The sequence below is a fragment of the Octopus sinensis genome, linkage group LG2 (genome assembly GCF_006345805.1).
Source record: "Octopus sinensis linkage group LG2, ASM634580v1, whole genome shotgun sequence".
NCBI classification, from domain to species: Eukaryota; Metazoa; Mollusca; class Cephalopoda; order Octopoda; family Octopodidae; genus Octopus; species Octopus sinensis.
The window spans coordinates 102,724,949-102,746,926 of record NC_042998.1 but is presented as its reverse complement, the minus strand read 5'-3'; the positions used below and the strand labels follow the sequence as shown (position 1 = coordinate 102,746,926).

The 21,978-nt window shown below is 33.9% G+C and overlaps 1 long non-coding RNA gene across 1 annotated transcript; it reads left to right on the top strand.

Moving 5' to 3' along the window:
- The first annotated feature begins 3,511 nt into the window (after positions 1-3,511).
- On the top strand, positions 3,512-21,763 carry LOC118762305. The gene is made up of 3 exons (XR_004998058.1): positions 3,512-3,585; positions 3,656-3,659; positions 21,751-21,763. It is a non-coding gene; the product is annotated as an uncharacterized LOC118762305 (long non-coding RNA).
- The last annotated feature ends 215 nt before the right edge of the window (positions 21,764-21,978 follow it).

Genomic DNA, 21,978 nt, shown 5'->3' with positions numbered 1-21,978 from the left:
AATGCAAAGATCCTATGGGATTTTGATTCAGTGCGACCATGTGATAGAGAATAAGAAACCAGCCATAGTGTTAATTGAGAAAGAAAGCAAATGATGCTGGTTCATTAATATAGCATGCCCAGCTGACGACAAGATATGCGATAAAGAAGAAAGAAAAGTCGATAGATATGACATGTTAGCTAGGGAGTTTAAGCAGTTGTGGTCGATGAAAAAGTTGGCAGTAATACTACTAATTGTCGGAGCCCTGGGTACAGTGAGTAAAAATCTTGCGAGGTACATAGAACAAATAGGGGCTGCAATAAGGGCGGAGTACTTGCAGAAAACAACACTGATTGTAACCGCTCAAATACTCGGGATGGTGCTCAAAAAATATGGAGTGTTACATTAGTTCACTGGTATTCAACAGCTGGCACTGTCGTACATTTCCAGCGTTAGAAGCTGTGCAAAGGCCATATCAAAAATAACAACAACAAATAATAATAATAATAATGATAATGATATAATAATAATAATAATAATAATAATGATAATAATAATAATAATAATAATAATAATAATAATATAATAATAATAATAATAATAATAATAATATAATAATAATAATAATAATAATAATAATAATAATAGAAAAGAAATTGCTAACTACATATGAGACACTCAACCTCCAAAATGGCAGAGACAGTCAATATATACCACGAAAATGTGGGGGAAGAGGACTTATTGGATGCGAACACAGCATCGGAGCAGAATAAAACAACATAGCATGGGGTATGTAAAAAATAAGTGCCGCAGAACCCCTATTATTAGAAGTAAGAAGGTCAGGTTTGTGTAGGATGAAAGATTGCAAAGATAAAGCACTGTAACAGCAATTGAAAACGATGAAATTGAAAATAGGTGGGTAAAGATAAGAATACGTGGACAACTTTATAGGGATGTTGAAAATAAGACAGACAGAGAAAAAAGATGGCTGTGGATGACTGAAAGTGATTTAAAACCGGAAACGGAGGCTCTAATCTCTGCTGCCTAGGAGGAAGCACTAAGAACAAACTGTATAAAATAAGAATAGACAACACATCAGAAAGTGATAAATGCAGAATCTGTGGACAAAACGGTGAAACCATATGGCATATTACCAGCCAATGTACGCTACTAGACCGGAAGTAATATAAGGGACACCATGACGATATAGCAAGGCTTATCCATTGGACACTTTGCAACACATATGGACTTGACAGAGCAAAGAATTGGTACGGCCACAAATCTGAAGACATCGTCGAAAATGATAATGCAAATATCCTAATGAGATTTTATGATTCAGTGCGACCATGAGATAAAGAATAGGAAGGCGGACATAATCTTAATTGAGAAAGAAAAGAAACTATCCCGGATCATAGATATAGTACGCCCAGCTGAAACAAGGTATGCGATAAAGAAGAATGAAAAGTAGATAGATATGATAGGTTAGCTTAGGAAGTTAAGCAGTTGTGGTCGATGAAAACGGTGGTAGAAGTACCAGTAGTTGTCGGAGCCCTGAAGACAGTAAATAAAAATCTTGAGAAGTACATGGACGACATAGGGGCTGCAATAAAGGTGGAGCACTTGCGGAAATCAGAACTGCACGGATATTCTGGAAGTTACTCGAAAAATTAGAGGTGTTACGTTAGTTCTCTAGTAGTGAACAGCTGACACTGTAGGATATCTCCAGCGTTAGACGCTGTGCAAAGGCTCTATCTGTGTGAATTGGCATATCCCCCATATTTGCATTACATGCAGTCTCAGGCAATGGCTCTCATGGTTTTTACCTTAACTGACTGGAAGTGTTATCATGTCCATCATTTTGTCTTGGTATAAAAGATGGGCTACATCAAACATTCTGCTCAATACCATATATTTGCTTTTAAGTTGGTTTGTTTTTAATCAGTTGAGCATATACCTTGGTGGCTGACAATATGTGACTCTCTGATCACGAGCAGAGAAGTAGTAGGAGTGCATCATAGCCATGTGTTAAGACGAGTTCCTTAGAGTTTGATTATATCACATCTGGAGACATGGGTGTGTTGTTCGTCATCCTCGAAGCAAACCTTATTCTAGGAACCTTTGAGCAGGATGGGCTACTCGACCTGAAAAAAATTCTAACAGGTCCCCACCTGCAAGGTCATGCACTGTCTAACTTGGTATGAGATTAACATGTCATACGCATATGGTTGTGAAGCATTGTCTGGTGTACCTTTATCAGACGGGTAGTCATGATGGGTATACTGGTCTTCATACTCTCACCCAATAATAAGAATAATAATCATTTCTACTATAGGGATAAGGTCTGAAATGTTGATGAGGTGGATAGACGATTACATCGACCCCAACCCTCAAATGGGCTTAATTTATCTCTTCATTTAATTATTGTGGAAGTAGGTAAGCATTCGATAGATATAACATAATTCTCAGTCAGAATCAATCGAACAATGCACATTTGAATAACATAGGTAGATACAAAATAGAAAAAAACCTGCGCGAATATACGTGAACCTGCATATATGCGCGTCTGTTTATATAAGATCACATAAATTTATTTTATTTTATTGTAATAGCCCCTACACTTTCATTTGAACTGATAACCACATATGTTTTTAGTTACACGTTCTGAATATATACGACTCCAATGTAAATTACGAGGTGAATGAGCTGAGCGGTGATAAGTAAAAAAAAATTTAGCAATTCGAATATGCTAACAGCAGGATCGAACTTGTAAAGACGCGATTCATCATGTTTTGCTATGGAGAAAATGTCTCGCTGTGGAGATATGCTGTAAAATACACCCAAATCAGACTGTTGGATGCAAGCATTTAGGAGTAGTTATCACCTCTTCAGTCACAGCAACGGGGTGGTGGCGCTCCAAGCTGATAAGAGAGACATTCCCCCTTATTTTCCTCTACAACAAGACCTTTTTTCCTTGACAAAACGCGGTGAATGGTTTGTTTACAAGAGTGAACATTCTCTTAACCTATTAACATTGGCTCGAATGTGATGAGGCTACGAGAAATTTTAGTTTTGAATTTTTTTTCTTTCTTAATCCGCAGTAACCTACTACTGAACAAATGACAGTAATTTGCGGAATGAGAACTGAAAGCACCAGCAAGGAAATGAGATATTCAAGGTATCTCATGTGATGTTTTCGCAATTAATTCAATCACTGCTCCGTATTGGTCGTTTATATATTGGCAAGGAAAATAAGATGATGAAAGCCAGTGTCGTGAAACGAGCAGGAACACACATAGCATGAAATCCCGTCAAGGCACTCATACATTCTTTTCCATAGCACACACAAACACACACACAGAGGGAAGTTTATGTGAGTGCCTTATGTGAATATGAATATGACTATATGTGTGTGTATATGTATACACATTTCTTACAAACTCCTTTCAAGAGAACGCTTGCCGAATTGTAACAAAACCAGTCCCGAGACGATGTTTTGATACCAAGGGATATAATTCTTTATTCCATAATCTGCTCCATTCGTTTCATCATCTCTTTCACAGCAATCACAAACTGGATGTGTCTATTCATCTCCAACAATAGAGAGCAGTCAACAGAATGCAGGGTTACATAATTGGAATGTTACCCAATACTCTGTTAAAACCCTGGTGCGAAACAGATTGGTAAGCTGGACCATAATGGATATATATTACTGCACACTTCGATTAATATATATACAAATGTGTGTGTATGTGCGTGTATGTATATTTGCATTACATATAATATATACGCATATATGTACATATAGACGTCACTGAATGTTTGTATATAGAGATTATAAATATATGCATTCGCATATGTGCAAGTTTTTGTGTATATTTAAACATGAATACTTGTCTTGTTGCTGTATATACCTCTCCTTGTCATTATTTATGCATTATAACTGAAGAAGTGAACATGCAGTAATATAACATAATGCTCCATCATATAAGTTGAAATTTCATATATTTTCTTCTTTTATTTTGCATTTACTTTTACCAGCTATTATACAGTGCTAGACCAGAAGCGTATTTCGATCTTACAGAAAACGCCATTCAAATTTGCATAGCTCTCCAAATCCCCCAGGTCACAAAATGCTTACTTTGAATACCTGCACCGACATTGTTAAGCGTCTTACGTAGGCCTAGACATTTCTATATCTCCAGGGACAAATGCAGAACTGCCAACAAAGGAAACAATAAACAAATGCTACATTTATAACAACAAATACCACAGTAAAAAATTTAACTCCGACAAATACACAATAATAATAATAATAATAATAATAATAATAATAATAATAATAATAATATGATGATGATGATGATGATGATGATGATCATGATCATGGTGATCATGATGATGATGATGAGGATGATGATGATGATGGTGATGAATGTGATTGTGATGATAATGATGATGGTCATGAATGTGATGGTGATGATACAGAAAAGAAATATAATCTGAAGCAAAACAAAACGAATAACTACAGCAATACTACTACTACTACTACTACTACTACTACTACTACTACTACTACTACTACTACTACTAATACTACTACTACTACTACAACAACTACTACTACTACTACTACTACTACTTCTACTACTACTACTACAACTACTACTACTACCACTACTTCTACTACTACTAATAATAATAATAATAATAACAATATGTATTATTAGTATTATTATTATAAAGGCAAAAATATTATTAAACATAAAATATAAATAAAAAACGAAGATAATAAGCCGAATGTGTATAAACTCGTTGAATAATCTATAGAGATTTCCAAATGTGCCAAGCCAAGTAACTGTGTAAATTGACTTAAAACCTGAATATGAAAAAATCTTAAAGTTAAAAATATTGTTATAAGAAAAGAAACCCAGATTTCTTAATCTACCGGCTCAAACTGAGAAAAATGAAAATATCTTAAAGGGAAATATCTCTAACAGCAACAATAATGATAATAACCGTTTCTACTGTAGGTACAAGGCCTGATAATTTGAGGTAGCAGGTTAATCGATTTCATCGACCCCAGTGCGTAGCTGGTACTTAATTCATCGACCCCGAAAGGATAAAAGCCAACCTCGATGGAATTTGAACTTAGTACATAGTGACCTGCGAAATACCAGTATGCATTTCGTCCGGCGTGCTAACGATTCTGCCAGCAAAACCATCTGTGTTATATGGACGATCTGAAGCTAGATATGACGGAGAACTAGAAGGATTGTTAACTACTGGTAAAGGGTTTAGCAATGACAACGAGATTCATTTTGGCCTTGAACAGTGTGCTAAAGCAACTTTTGTTAGAGGCAGGCTCAGACAAACAGCTTTCATTAATTTAGATAGCGACGCTACCATCAAGGAACTTAACCCACAAGACAGTTGTAAATACCTGGAGATAATATCAATTTAAATGTCTGTGTTGCATTACATGAAGATATGTCGCTACTGCCCCTGCCATTTACCCTTCCCAAACTTTCCGTCATACTGTAACATCTTTTATCCTTCACTCACCCTAGCACGCTGTAAATAACAATATAATGATTATGCTAGTGGATAACCTCCGCGGTTGTTGATATCCAGGACCACCAACTTAACATCCGGCTCCAGAAAGTTCATATGTACTTCGAGATCCATTCCTTTCCTAACCCGCACTGTAGACTGTCGTCTCCCATTACAGGACGACTAAGAGATGCGTAGATCTCAAGGCCTTCATAGATGCGAATTATTGTGCACGTGTCAGAAACTGTGGTCTTAATGATGACTGTCATACACACTTAGCAAACGGGGCTCATTGAACAAGCAGCCTAACTGTCAGGATGACCCAAGGCCACGGACAAATATGCAACCTATTCTAATATTTACCATGTTGGTCAGACAGAATTGAGAAAATGGCAAAGAGTTACATTACTTACACTCCCGAGGCTGTTGGCAGGGGTATAACCCAACCTTCGAGTTTGGATGGGATTCCTTTGCGAACCTCTTACAAAGCCTACTCGTGGCATTTACATTCGTGGCATTCACGTCGAAGGGGGAAAGTCTGCCTAAAGTTTTTTTATATATCTTAAATGGCATTCGCTTAACATTAAGTCACCTGGCACTTTAAAAATGCTGGTATCATGAATTTTTCCCATTCTCTCTATATATCTTTCGTGCTATCAGTGCCATCCATTCATAATTGGCTCTCCTCACAAGCACAAAGATTTGTTGTTTTTAGAGTGAAGCAGGGCTGTGATAGGGTTGGTGGTTCCGGTGGTGCTGATGGTGGTAGCAATTGTTGTGCTGAAGGTCGGTAAGTTAGCGGGGTTTGTATCGTTTTTGATTTATCTCTGTGGTTGTCGTGATAGATTCCCCTGTTTTCTGATTCTGGGTTCGTTCTGAGAGTTACGGGTTGTTTTTGTCAACGTTTTTCTTTCTTATATGTGTGTATATATATATATATATATATATATATATATATATATATATATATATATATATATATATAATATATATATATATATATATATATATATATATATATATATGAGAGGGAGAGAGGGAGAGAGGGAGAGAGAGAGAGAGATAAGATGCGAAAACACAGCTTTGTTTTACAAGATTTAAGAGTATAATTAGTGCCAGAAGATATAAACTTTTGTACAAAATAAGGTTTTCTTCTTTCAACATAATTGACGTAAGGACTGGTTTCGCATTGCTCATCAAACTGAGAGTCGATGAGATAAATTGCTAGTAGGAAAAATAAATATTGCTGGAGGAGATAATTGTTTATTTCATGTTTGACACCACTGTTTATTGCTAAAAATCTGGAATTTCAATGGGAACCAACCATTGCCACTCTAACAATGGTATTTTTAGAAATAACAATATATCAGGAGTCATTTTCAATATTTGGAAACACTCTCTCCCAATATATAAAAGAATATTGAAAAAGATTTTTGGACAACTGACTCATCCTCTGGAATGAAAACATCGATAAGCTCCTGGAGTTCAAAAAACTTCTCAATGACATTAACACCAACATACCATACAATTGACAATAGAACACAACCACGAATAACTCCCATTCTTAGACATACTGATTTAAATATAAACAGACATTTTCTTTTACAATATCACAGACGCTAAACAATATCTATTTTTTAGCTTATGTCACACGAAACATATCAAAACGAATATCCCCTTCAGCCTTGCAAGAAGGATTTGAACCATAGTATCCGAAACAAATACTAGAGAACTAGGACTGAAGAGTTTATCTTCCAATACGCCATAGGGAGCACAAACTTAACATTCTACGTAACCATAAAATTATTAGGAGAAGCAAACTGCCTAAGATATTAAAGGAAATACTCATTATTCTCTAGAACAACGGACACCAGAGTCATAAATTGTGGTCGCCCTAGTGCGGATCATGGAAGGGTCGGAATTCCATTTCAAACAAGGGAAAATATTCAAGATGAAACCTAACTTCGCTTGCGCCTCCAAAAATATCATTTACGTAAATAGATGCTCAGGTTGCCATCGAAATTATATTGGCTCAACGGGAAATTCGATCCGAAAGAGATGTACGGTCCACAGACAACAAATTTCATCCCCACGATATCGCTAAATATACCTCAGTCAACATATGGATGAACGTGCAGAAAGATTAAATTGGAAATTTTCCCATTTTATCACCATTTTATCTGGAATTCAACACAGTTGTGTTGAATTCGTTGTGTTGAAGACTGAATAAAGAAGCCTTATTTATTCCAAAATATAAACCAGAATTAAATATGAAGCGATATAAAGAACTTACTCCATCTAATAGATGTAAACTAGAATGAAGCCGAGAATACAAAAAAAAAAATATTATTATAGATTTACTTTCCATTTACTGCAAAATATACGAGTGAACTATTATCTCCCGTAGCAATATTTTCGCCCCCACCCCCAGCAATTTATCTCTTTCAACTCTCAGTTTGAGAAGCAATACGAAACCGTCCTTACTTCAATAATGTTGAAAGAACAAAACCTTATTTTGTACAAAATTTTATATCTATATCATCATGGCCCTAATATAATTTTAAATCCTGTAGAGCAAATCTTGTGTGTTGTTTTCATCTTATGCCTTCCTCTATTTATATCCACCGCGTGTTTCGCCAGTAAAATATTTTCTACTTTATATATATATATATATATGTGTGTGTGTGTGTGTGTATGTACGCGTGTGTATATGTATATATATATATGTATGTATATATATATATATATATATATATATATATATATATATATATATATATATATATATATATATATATATATATGCGTTTATGAATTTGTGTTGCAAGACTCCTGATGTGAAGTCGTGTGTTGAAACAAATATTAATGTACATCGGGACGGTGATTATTTTGCCATATAAATACATACATATATACAAACACAAAATCACAGACACACACACACACACACACACACACACACACACACACATATATATATATATATATATATATAAAATCGTAACCTATATTTCATTCCTCAGTGCCTACCTAATTTCCTGGTGTGCTAGATCACTTACACCTACAGCAAAAGCATCCCACATGGTAAATTCGATTTCAATAATTGCCAATTTCCAGGTTGGCACATTCGGTGTATCAAAGCAATACATGTCAGCCAGATGAATGATGAGATCGTGTTTCTGGGGATATTATCCTCGATCTCGTATTATCTGCTTCTGCACAATTCTTGTGTATAAAAAGTTTCGTACCACTCTAATTAACAAGATGTCCCTGGTAATCTGAAATGTCCAGCAACCCGTCTATAAATGTCCACTAACATCTCTTTTCTATACTTATGCCCTCTGCACCTGCATAAAAGTTAGAAACTTAGGACCCTGGTGAATGTTTTCTGTCAAACTTTCGACATTATGAAAGTCCAAGGAAACGTTTTGATAAGTGTAATTGGCGTGAGAATCGAAGAATCTAATGTGTAGGTTAGTGAAGATAAGAAAAGACGGAAAGTGATGGCAGCTGTGACGGAGGTACATTACGGGATTTGATATTGAGTCTACGATGATCAAATGAAAATATAGTGGAATAGTAATCGAAAATTGATCAGTTTCGTAGACAAATATATTCGCAACCTCCTTGATGAGCACACGCACAGGGGAGGTACAGAAAAGGGTTATACGAAATCAAGTATATATAATTATACATAATTCTACTTATATAGAAAATCGATGAAAGATAATCTCGACAGAGGAAAAAGGGGTAAAGATTGGCACTTGAATTGAGAATGAAAAGGAGAGTGCTTGGAGAAGTTGGAAAAATGTTTTGGAATCGTTTATTTTTTTTTTAATATTTTGCAGAGATTTACACGGCACCATTCATTTTATATTACACTAAACTAGAGATTTGGAAAAATACGAATAAGAATCATAATTATGCTGAAGAAAGGGGAAAAGGAGACACAATAATAAAGTTTAACTAAATTTAAGTGTACATTATATACAACAGAGACGAGCATTAATTTTTGTTTTATATGTCAGTAGTATTACAACTGACATATCTAAAATGTGAATATATTTTGCCTGGTCAAGGTAGTAATTAAATGCATCAATACAAATCTCTAATTTATATGCTGTTGGAATACTGTGTATATTTTAATTTAAGCATTAGGATATTATCTCCAAATGCTTTGGTAATTTACGAGATGTATCGGCTAAACTCTGTAATGGGTATTGAAAGAAAGAGAAAATGTGATTGGCAGAGCGCAAAGTAATATTTATTCCACTGAACGATATAAATCATAAACCAATATTGTTTTAGTTTCATGGCATGTCAGAATATATTCCGGTTGGTTAATGTACGGACCGTAGGATATACATTCACCTTCATAGGTCGGTTAAGACCTCAGTTGTGTGCGTGACTGACATTACGATGAATGCTTTAGTCTTAACATTTATTTCTGCAGTTGATTGCACTGTGTGCTTACACCAACGTTCTGTTTCTTTCCTACCAAGAGGTTTCAGATATCTCTTCTACAAGGTTAGACACAGTTAGATTGGTCTTCTTGTGGACATGACAGTATCATCATTTTTTTTATTTCTGCAAATTTACAGTTTACAGTATATTTGGAAATTTTATAATTGATTTCGTTTATTGATTTTTCTGTCCACTTCATATAAGCTTACTTTGGCTGAGATTTTTGGTGAACGTATCTCTGTTTATATTCTTAATTTAAATATGATAAATTTAAACTTAGAACATAAATTAACATGAATATCCATTGCTATGTCATTATATAATATTTAGCATGTTGCAGCTAGTTCCTGGAAGTTGAGAACATTATCGACTGCTCTTCTGTTAACAATGCATCCTGTATGCGGAACCGTATTTGTTTATGATATATTTCATATAACCCTTTCTTCATATATTATTTTATTTTTCATTAACATAATCTTGGCATTATCCTGAATAATTTTCTACTTTATTCTGCTTACATTTTCGTCTATAGAGGTTTGTTTTCGCATGTTTCATTTACAATATGACTTTCTGTTCTTTATTAATTTTGTAGCACTGATAAAGTTTACCCCTACCTTGGCTTTTAATTTAATGCATATATTCGAACTTTATTCATTGTAACATTCTTTCTCCCCATCTAGTTCATTATATTTTATTCAGTTTTTAAATTTACGTGTAATCATTTTTTCATAAATTTATATTCAACGATGCTATCATATAATTTCATGTTCTCGAATCAAAACATGTCCGTGTTTATAGATATAATCGACTAAAATCTTTGAGAACATTACCAGATAATGGTCGAACTCTCATAACTGAATCAGCCAAAGGGTAATATGAAAATGATATGTGACTTTCTTACGAAAATTTATCCTGAACGGCAGTTTCTATATACAGTAGCGACCATAATATAAACGTCAGTAAGAACAAGTGTATTGAAATATTTATTATAGAAGATTAACAATACTTTGAGACAAGATATTTTACACATATCTAGATATATTTAATATCCATCTTCTGTGAAATTTTCAAGTGAATGAAATTACTATTTCCTAAGTTATATAGGAATAAACAAATAATCTTCCAAACTGCAACGTCGAAACAGTAAGGATCACTTAGAAAAACAATGAAAAATTGAACAAGAACAAAAATAAAACCATTAGTATTAATATTTTGAGAACATCCCTTTACTGTCAATGACCTCTGCTACCATGGGACTATATCATTTCTTGCAAAACGATGTAATAAAATTTTCTATTCGTTTTTCAATAATTCTTAGAGTTCATTTTGGTTCTTTGGATTTCTCCTTCGCGTCCCATCTCCAATAATCTTCAAAACGTTTTCTATATGGCTGACATCGGGACTTTGAGTGGCTAGTCCATGAGATCAACCCCATGTATCTCTCAAAAAATCTTTAACTCTCTTCACAGTGTGACAGAGAGCGTTGTCCTGCACGAAGGTAGGAAGTTGAACTGACTGGGATCGGAGATGTGGAAGTGCACGCCGTCTAAGAATCTGCTTGTAGATTTCAGCATTTGCAGTCCCTTGTAGGGGAATAAGTGGACCAAGACCAGTAGCGGTGATCACTCCCCATACCATTGCACTGCCTTCTCCGTATTTTACTGTCTTCATCCATGCACGAGATAAGCATTCGCCACTTCTACGTCGGACGTACATCCCCGGAACAAATCACATTAAATTTCAGTCATCACTAAAATAAACCTCTGACTACTGCTCTTCTGTCCAAACGACATGTTCGTGAGCAAACCCTCCTAAAAACTCGTCAGCAAAACTCAAACCTATCCTTCAGTGACACTCTAACCATGATATGATTCTATGTTGGTGAAATTTTTCTAGGTCTACTGGTTTGAATTTTAGCATCTGTCGAACCCGATGACTTAAAACTAGCTACAATTCGTTGAACAACACTTCTAGACCTTCCTACAGTAGTTGTTATCACAGAATTTGACATGCCTTCTCGGTAAAGGCACGCAATACTTTGTTTTTCATCGCAAGACACCGGTCGGCTCTCACAATTCGCCCCGTGGACAGTTGAATGTTACAATAATGTAAAATCATAATAAGTAACTGTTAGCTCATTAACAGTCTTCTAAACAACGAATACGTGTAAAATATGTGTAAAATATCTAGTATCAATGCGTTGTATGATAAATATTCTTTAGTAAATATCCTATAATATATATTTCAATAAACTTGTTCTTACTAACCTTTATATGATGGCCGCTACCCTATTTTGTACACTTCATTCGTTTTACATACCAATGTTGATGTTATTATCTTTATAATCATTAAACAAGCGAGATATATTAATTGAGACATATGTTTATATAGAATGATACTGGTAATACATGTGCAGCTAGCTGGTGGGGAAAAAAGACCTTACGGTACGTGTTTCGGTTCTTTTCATTGCGTATTTTCATACCACCGAATTCAACTTTGCATTTTATAGTTTGAGGTCGATAAAATAAAGAACCGGTTGAGGGTTGAGATCAATTATATCGACTATCCCCCCCCTCCAAATTTAGATCGTATAATTATAATAGAAACAATTATCATTTGATTCTGAGGAACAAACCATTGGTGTACTTAAAAATATAAGCTTTTTTCCAGTGGTATATAATAGTTATGTTGTTGGAGCTTTGCTTGTTGGTGATAATGGTCCAATCATGATGTACGCTTATATTTCCTCACTTGCTTTCTAAGACGTTGCACATTTTAATTTGATGATTTTGTTCCATATTTTTACTTGGTTCAAATTCTAATTACGTGTGTCTTTATAAAACTGCCACGCTTCACAAACAATTTCGAAATGCATTTGCTGATATGATTTGATAACAGTTTTCTTTACTTACAGATTTATATTATTCAGAGTGAAACTATGCTTTTCGTAATGCGTCGTCTTATTTTTAAAATTCTTCTGTTGCATCTTTCTTTTTCAGTGCTCTACAAAAAGGTAACATTTTTATATTTCTGTTTGAATGCTATGTAGCATATCATACTTCCATAGATCTCATTGCTCTCGACTTTTCTTCTAGAAACCAGAGTCTTAGGATCGAGCCTGGTTTTCCATCATACAATCAATGCAACTGATTAAAATTAATCTTAGAAGCCTTTGATATTCATATTTTTCCATGTATAGTATCATCCAAAAGGCCTTGTTTTATTGATTTAATCTTTTATGGAACAGATCATTCATTTGTTGTTTTGGCAGGTATTCAACATTGATTCATGTGTTTTCTCTATTGTTTCTCTTATATCGTCATCATAGCATACTCTTTGATACGTTATGGTGCGAGAAACGTATTCTATATTTCCTTGCCCATCATGCGTATGAGGTTTGTGTATCTCTTTTTGGTTGAATGTTTCCATGGAAATTTCTATATTCTTCATAATAAATTTTAGCGTTAATTCTCATTGCATTTGCTTTTGATTTAAGGCGTTGTTTCTTTGGCAGTGGGTTGTGTAGCATTTACGTCGTGTTTTCAGGTATCATTTATTGTATATGTGCTTGTTTCTGTTGTATTATTGACTGCCGATTGTGGGATTTCATGTTTATTTTACAGGCTAGGTTCTCTGGTGATTAATTTATTCTTATCTTATAGCATACTTTATGGGTATTTTATATTTTATTTAATTGTTAATCTATATGATTTCAATATTTTGGTCTCTTTCATTTTCAAAAGTGCTATTGTTTATTAGAAACGCACTGCATAATGGTGGTAGTGATGATGACGATGATGATGATGATGATGATGATGATGATGATGATGATGATGATGATGATGATGATGATGACGACGACGACGATAACGTCGATGATGATGAAACGATGAGGTTGATCATCATCATTGTCATCTCAGAGCGTCCATGTGGATTCAGGACAGAGGGATCAAACACATACATGAACTTCACACTGCGACAGATACATGAGAAAGCAGCGGATTAACACCACCACTTCTACGTGGTGGTTGTCGGCTTTTCCAAGGCATTCGACACAATGGATCGAGGAGCACTTTGGAATGTGTTAGGGATTTATGGATAACCGGAGTTACTTCTTAACAACATCAAGCCGTTCCACACAGGAACGGAATTTCTAGTCTCAGTTGTCGCAGAAGTTATTAAAGCGTTTGTTGTCAACCATGGTGTGCAGTAGGTGTGCATGCTTAGTTCTCTCTTTGCTCTCTGCTCTCTTGGCCTTTCAACTGTGCTAGACACCATGAGGATCAATCTACAGTTTTTATCCCCACAGATAAAAATTCCCAGAACAGATAGAAAACTCTTCAAGTTGGCCTATCTTCATGCCTCCATCAAAATCAGTTGAATGAGCAGCTACACTCGGATGATTCAACGCTTGTGACCAACAACATTGAGGAGATGCAACATATTGTGGACCAGTTTTCTTGCGAAGCAGAAATGCTTGCTCTCAAGAATCAACTCTTCAAAAACTGAACTGTTTTACCAGCTTCCAGTAAGATGTCCTCAGAGATCAAAAGAACCCGAACCAGTGACAGTACTCGGATAGGTAACTAGATCGATAGATAAATAGATAGATAGATTCCAAGTGGTCTTAACAATCTCTTTTGCACCGGGTACTAAAACTGAAAGTTACATGAGAACACGGATAAATAATACTAGCTACTCTTCAGAAATGACAAGTAGGAAAATACATGCTGACTGTTCTCCATTATTGGAGGCGGAAAAATCACGAATGGTTTATTTGTGTGCAAAAAATTACAAAACGAGTCGATAGGAAGCGAACTGAGTAAGGCCACTTTGACGTTACCTGCCTCATATACGACGAATGATTCCGTGTTACTGTGGCTGTTAAAGGGACACGTTTTGATACACTCGTGCTTTGTCAGACGTCATGCAGCTGATCAGGAAAATCAATTACGATTTAAAAAACCCTCGCCCTCTGGCGCAGCACCAATGAGATCATAACACGATTTAAATCCAACGGTGGCTGGAACAGAACAAGGTACTAATTTCATATAGTACATTTTTACGCGTCCCTCTTGAAAGAGCTTCTGCATATAGCACAGGATTTTGCTAGTGCCTATGCTGCTACTAGAAATGAAGAAATACGGATTATCTTGCACACCAGAAGCACCCTAATTCTTAGCAAGTGGTCGGGCTAGGTGCTTCGGTGAAAGAATGGGCGTATTTGACAATGCTTATATGTGTTAGTATGTCAGTTTTTACGTCCTAAAGATAAGAAAAACCCCTCTAAAAACTGCAAATCTACAGAGACAGCGCTTTGGCATCATTGCAAGAAGCAAACAGCTATTGTTGTGACCGTGGTGAGACCTCATTTGGTCACAATATAAACCAGCATGAGGACAGTAGATTACCTTGATGTGAATTGGAACTTTGAATCCAGTACCTATGGGCCCATTAGCAAGAGGAAAGAGGAGCTGAAATACATTAAGACAGATTCCTTTTATTCAAATATATGGTCCAGACACATGGTAAAGTGTTTTAGACGATATAATGGTAAAGGGAGTCAGAAGACATTATCCAGATATAATGTTCAGGAACATGGTAAAGGAGTCCAAACTATCGTCAAGTAAATACATCTTTGACGCGTTTGGCCCGTACTAAGATATATATTTCTATACATTGGATAAGTTAGTGGAAAGTAACGTTCTTTAAACTATTCATATATAAATTTTCCATTATCGACATCATTATTATTACCACCATGATAGTCCTCTCTCCATAAGGATAATAATGAGTGCAATGCGTAACAATGAATTTTTACTGCATTTAAAATTATTCATTTTTGCTTCAAAATATTTGAATTACTTAAAAAAGTGTGTAATTCCATTTTGGAATGACCCCTTAAATATGAAGTAACATTTAAGAAAGTTAATTTAGCATTTAATATTATGTTTGGAAATGATAAGAATTTTTTATATTAATATTCTAAATCTATTGCGTAAATATAACATACAAACTCCACGTTTGTCTTTTTCTTTTATTATTATTATTATTATTATTATTATTATTATTATTATTATTATTATTATTATTATTATTAATTTATTTATTTATTTAGTTATTTTTTCATTTTTGTCAATCTATATGTAAAGCTTCACTGTTTTCTATATATTTGCAAAGCTTATTTTCTTATACATTTGCCTTTGACAAAATTTTAAATGCGACTTAAATTTCTTTACATCAAACTTAATTTAATACAAAAAAAAACAACATTTCTAGATAGCTTATTAATATTTCCAATATGAATATAAATTGAACGGTGTTCATATTTAAGAAACGCAAATAGCATGAGATGTTTCATATCTATCATGCATCTTTGCTTTAATTATTGCATATCATATGAATATAATACATTAATCATTTCCACAACAAAATCCAGTTACCTCATAGACGTTTAGTTCGGAGTACAAAGCCTACCAGTGTCCTTATTGTATTTCATCCATCACTGTATATTGTTACGGTTATTATCGCCAATGTGCACTGAAACCCCTCTGTAGGGTTTAGTCAACAGCATAAACAATTCTTATTGTAAATTATCGTTAATTCTTCCCTGATCTAAGCAAACCTATTCCTAAATGCTGTTCAAATCATAAGCAACCCAATATTGTCAGATACGTTGTACCATTGCACATTCTCATCCATAGCATTCTACAATAATCATATGTCGGATATTATGATCAGCATTCCAGTTTTGCGATCAACTGGGCTGCTTACTTCTAGAATTAGTGTGGGTGGTTGAGCATCTTATTGACATGGTGTTAAACATGATCAATGATTGCACGTGGCTAATACAATATCTCCGATATTTTGCTGGCAGTAGGTCAAGCGTTTTCATACAAATGTATACTGTTACCTAGTTCTACAATTCTGAGATTCATAATTGGGAAAAAACGTTTAATTTGAACAATCATCGATTCGAACTGGCCGGTTTATTGTTATATTGCATTCCAGATGGATTTTGCTCTATTGGTTGTTTATCAGTTCCTCTTCAATAGATACATACATATATATATATATATATGTATATATATATATATATATATATATATATATATTATATATATATATATATATATATAATATATATATATATATGTATGTATATATATATATATATATATATATATATTATATGTATGTATATATATATCTATATATATATATATATATATATGTGTGTGTGTGTGTGTGTGTGTGTGGTGTGTGTGTGTGTAAAATAAGGTTTTTCAGCTGGCCAGATAACCGAAGAGATGGTGTTGTGGATTTCCACCTCGGCATCCGAAACCCATAGTTTTATCTTGGCTATTGAATAACTGTCACATATTATTTTACAGATAAATTTCCTTTATTTACATAATATTGAGGTCTCTTTCTTTCTTTTGTTATCTTACCGTTTTTACCAATATATATATAAATATATATGTATATATATATAGTGAGAGTTTACGAAAAAAACAAAAGACGAAGACAGGTGGTGTACAAAACAAACAGATGTATTAGTATAACGCTCAGGAATAGAAAAATCTTTTACGTTTCGAGCCTACGCTCTTCTACAGAAGGGGACATAGAAAAAAACAAGGAGAATCAAAATGAGTGTGAAAAATTGGATATTAATTTGATAACATCAGCTTAACACCAATGATCTAGCATATAAAAAAATGAGATTCAGTAAATAGTATTTCATACATAAATATAAGAGAGAATTTTTTAACCACTATGTGGAAACCCTTGTGTTAGAAGAAGATCCGCTATGGTCTCAATCACTAAGAATTGTTCTCCTGAAAATTTAGCACACCAGAAACGTATGCGAGTAAGACAAAGAAAAATAACAAAAATACAGATTAACCACAAACAAGTCTTTCACTATCAATAAATTACGTAACTTTACTTACACAATTTATCTGTAGATCTCTCCGTTATTGAATACTCTGACGTACTTGAGGCCCTGATACCCTGAGTTTTCAATGTCACATACAATATATAATAATCTATCAAATATGATTCGTTTCACAGCGGAGTGGAGTTTTCGCTTTCTCAGATTATTCATTAACAATGAAGCTGTACTGAAGATCTAATGAATGAGGGCTAGAAAAATTCCAATTCATCGTAATCCAAATGTACAAAAACTTTTATTTAGAGGCTTCAGCCTATTGTTCTCATACAAACGTTATACATCCTGTTATCTATTAAGAACTCCGCTCATTAGATACTGACAATCGATTTAACCTAAATTGTAATAACAGAAATATGCGGTCGATTTATCATTAGTCAGTAGTTTATATTTTGCTTTTGCTTAGAAAAGACAAATTTTAATGAGTAGAATGTATCAGCATCACCGTTCGCAAGAGCTTTGGATCTCTACATTTTTATTACAACTCTGGAAAATGTTATACATGCATGCATAGAAGGGACATATTAGTTCAAACAATGAAAGCGATAAATTATGAGCCAAGTAGCACTTACAGTATTCCTTTTTATGAAATGTCAGCTGTCAATAATTAATTTCTCAAAAGTAATTTTCATTCACGTAGTTTGAGTTGGTTTTAAAAATGTAGGAAGAAGTGGAGATAATAAAGTAGTGGTGATCCCAAAATAAAGGTGGGTGTGCGTGGTGTGTATGTGAGAGTGTGTAAGTGTGTAAGAGAGAAGATGAATTCTGTTCTCGGTGAAGGCGTCAGTCGATATGGCCCCTGTGCAAAGACAACCCGAACAGAGACATGTGCTGTAATAATTGACATGTAAAGCGAAAATGGCGCGGGGTAACATAGCCGAGTCTAATGTTTCGGAGGTGCTCCGCGAACCGGTTAGCCAAGCGGAATCCCCCTTAACTGATGTACAGATATATATATATATATATATATATATATAACTACATAAATATAAGATAATCAGTTAGTTATCATAAAAATACCCTGATTTTCAGATGCCCGAGCTAAAAGTTATTACGTATCCTTATCAGTTAATCTGAAACTCTGAGTATTATATGACAACTAACTGATTGTCCTATATTATGTATTTACAAATAAATTCCTCTATTTACAAAATATCGAGGTCTCATTCATTCTGTTGTTGTCATATTATTATTATTATTATTATTATTATTATTATTATTATTATTATTATTATTATTATACCTATATATATATATATATATATATATATATATATATATATATATATATATATATATATGAAAGAATGTTTGAAAATGCAATTTTAAAGACGTTTATTCACTTGACCGGTTTCACTTTTTTAGAAAAAATTCTCAAAAGTAAAATGTAAAGCTTTGTATGAACTTTGTTCTGTTAAGTACTGGTTATCACAAAAGTATTAAAATACATATATACATTCTTTGATAATAATAAGAAAATCTTAAAACCGTTTACAAGTAAGTGTTTCAGAAGTAATCAGAACGGAACTCCAAAAAGCATTTTGAGTTCCATAAGAACCATGTTTGTTTGGTAGTACGAGATATATATATATACAGAGAGGGAGAGAGGAAGAACTGGTCTATATTTCTGACATTTTTTCTTGTATGTAGCTATATATATATATATATACATATATATATATATGTTTGTGTGTATGTATATGTATGTATATATACATATATGCATGTATATTGTGTCTTTGTGTCTGTGTTTGCCCCTCATCACCGGTCTCAGCGGATCTTCTTCTAACACAAGGGTTTCCGTATCTAGCGGTTCGGCAAAGGAGACCGATAGAATAAGTTGACAGGGGAGAAATATTTGCAGAACTTTAAGTAATATTGTAACTACGGATGTAGAATATTTCTGTTTAAATGAAAAATCAAACGAAGTAATAATTTATCTTTTTCTACTGGAGTGGGTCTCGATGCTTTTAAACGTATTTATTCGAAGGAAATAAGAGTTTATATTATTGTGAAAACAATCTGTATTTTGCTATAGAGTTCATAGATTCGAGTGAAAGATACTTGGGACTCTGAAAATTGAGCTTGGGACTCTGACAAATTGAGCTAAAATGCAATTTGTAAAATGATTTCCTTGAAAAAGTTTAAATTTCTGTTGTAAATTTGCTATATTAATTAGAATAGTAGCACTTTTGCAGTGATTTGTTGGATAAAATATTCATAATTTAAATATTTAAGCGTAGCTAATCTTATAATATACGGGACATCAGCCGAAGTAGTTGATATTCTGCTGTCAGCGTAAAACTTATTCGGGTGTATTTTTATCCATTTCCTAACATCTTCTATAACAGTAATTTTGCATGCAGTATTAAGGGAGAAATCCTGAAATAAATCATGTCCGTCACTCGGAAGGGTATCGCAAATTGAAGCTTAGTAATCTGCCTGAAAGTGTTATTGGTTATTTTTACAATTATCCACTTCAATTTGGTATTGCAACCACGTAATCATAAGATCGGGATTAATGCGAAGATAACTTTCAACATTATATTAACCTGAACACAATTATTAATAATTGCTGGCTATGAATAAATCTAGTGGTGATATTACATGCAACAGCTTTCTTAACATCGTTGCATGTGAAATATGTTTCATGTAAAGCTAAATATTCTACTCTTTCATGTATATCCAATTCGGCATATTTTGATCTGATCTAGTTTTGACTTTATTCAATCATATAAATGTTGATTTCACGTAAGTATAATGGCAGGTGTTGTGATGAATGCAGAATGGTGAATTTCATTTAGATTTCCATCTCTTCATGTAGAAATATATATGCCATATTGAAACTATGTAAATTTTATTTCACTCAACCCTAATCGACTGGCATCAACCTGCAGGTAAATAAAATGTTGTCATAGATTTCAGAAAGTGATTACATACTTGTAATACATGACTTCATGATGCTGAAAAACCTGTAGGTTATTCAGTCCTCTATACCTTTCTTTGAAAAGCTTACACATTAATGTCGTTTGGTGACAGGGATAATGTTGAAGTAGTTTATAAGAGGCTACTTGCAAATCTCTCAGAAAGCTGCTAAAACGTCACCAGTTATCATACAAGTATAGTCAAGACACCTCGAACATACCACCGTGAAACCTCCAATAATTCTGAAAGTTTTTACTGGAATAATAGTGCACAGCACTATCATCAGAAATTATAAGGCGTATGCTATTTCATGTAGATGATTATTAGGAACAGAAGTCTGTGATACTCATAGTGAAATTGGATGACACTAATGAGCAAGGTTCTTGTTACTGCAAAATTAATTTATTTTGCCCAGAAATGAACGATTTCTTCACTCGAGGATCTAATTATTTAAAAAGGGAATGCCGGGTACAATTATTAGTAACAAGGGTAAATTAATAATTAAATTATGTAAATTGTATACCACGATCACCATTCGTTAGCTAGTGGATGAATTAATAGTAGCTGACTACAGTACGGAGGCTGAATCTCTGCAATGTATAGGGCGCCATATGTAAAGTATCTAAATCATTGTAACCGTTATCACTCCAAACTGTTGTTTTCTAAATAACAAGCACAGTCAGCAGAATAACGTGTTTAGTTTAGCAATTCCAGTTAACGATTCTTCCTTTCATATAGAACAATCTGAAATTGTCGAATATATTTCTTGTTGGAACTTCGCAAATTAGGTAATTTCGGTGTTGGACAGCCATTCTTTATAGTTACTTGTTTCGTTTCAAATACTTTTTTTCAAAAACTATTTTTCAAAGTTCCTCTATAAGGCATATTTCAGTCATTTGTGCTAATATTTCGAAAGTTAAAAATATCTTATAAAAGAATTATGCGCACGTGTGTGCGTGTGAATTAAAAGCCAATTTTAATAAAATGGAAAATAATTATAATAAATCAACGAGACAAATATAGCTCCTGTTCAAAAGGAAGAAATTCTAATTTACGTGCGGCAGAAAATATAAAAAAGGTTATGTTGTTTTTCTTGGATCGATGAGGCG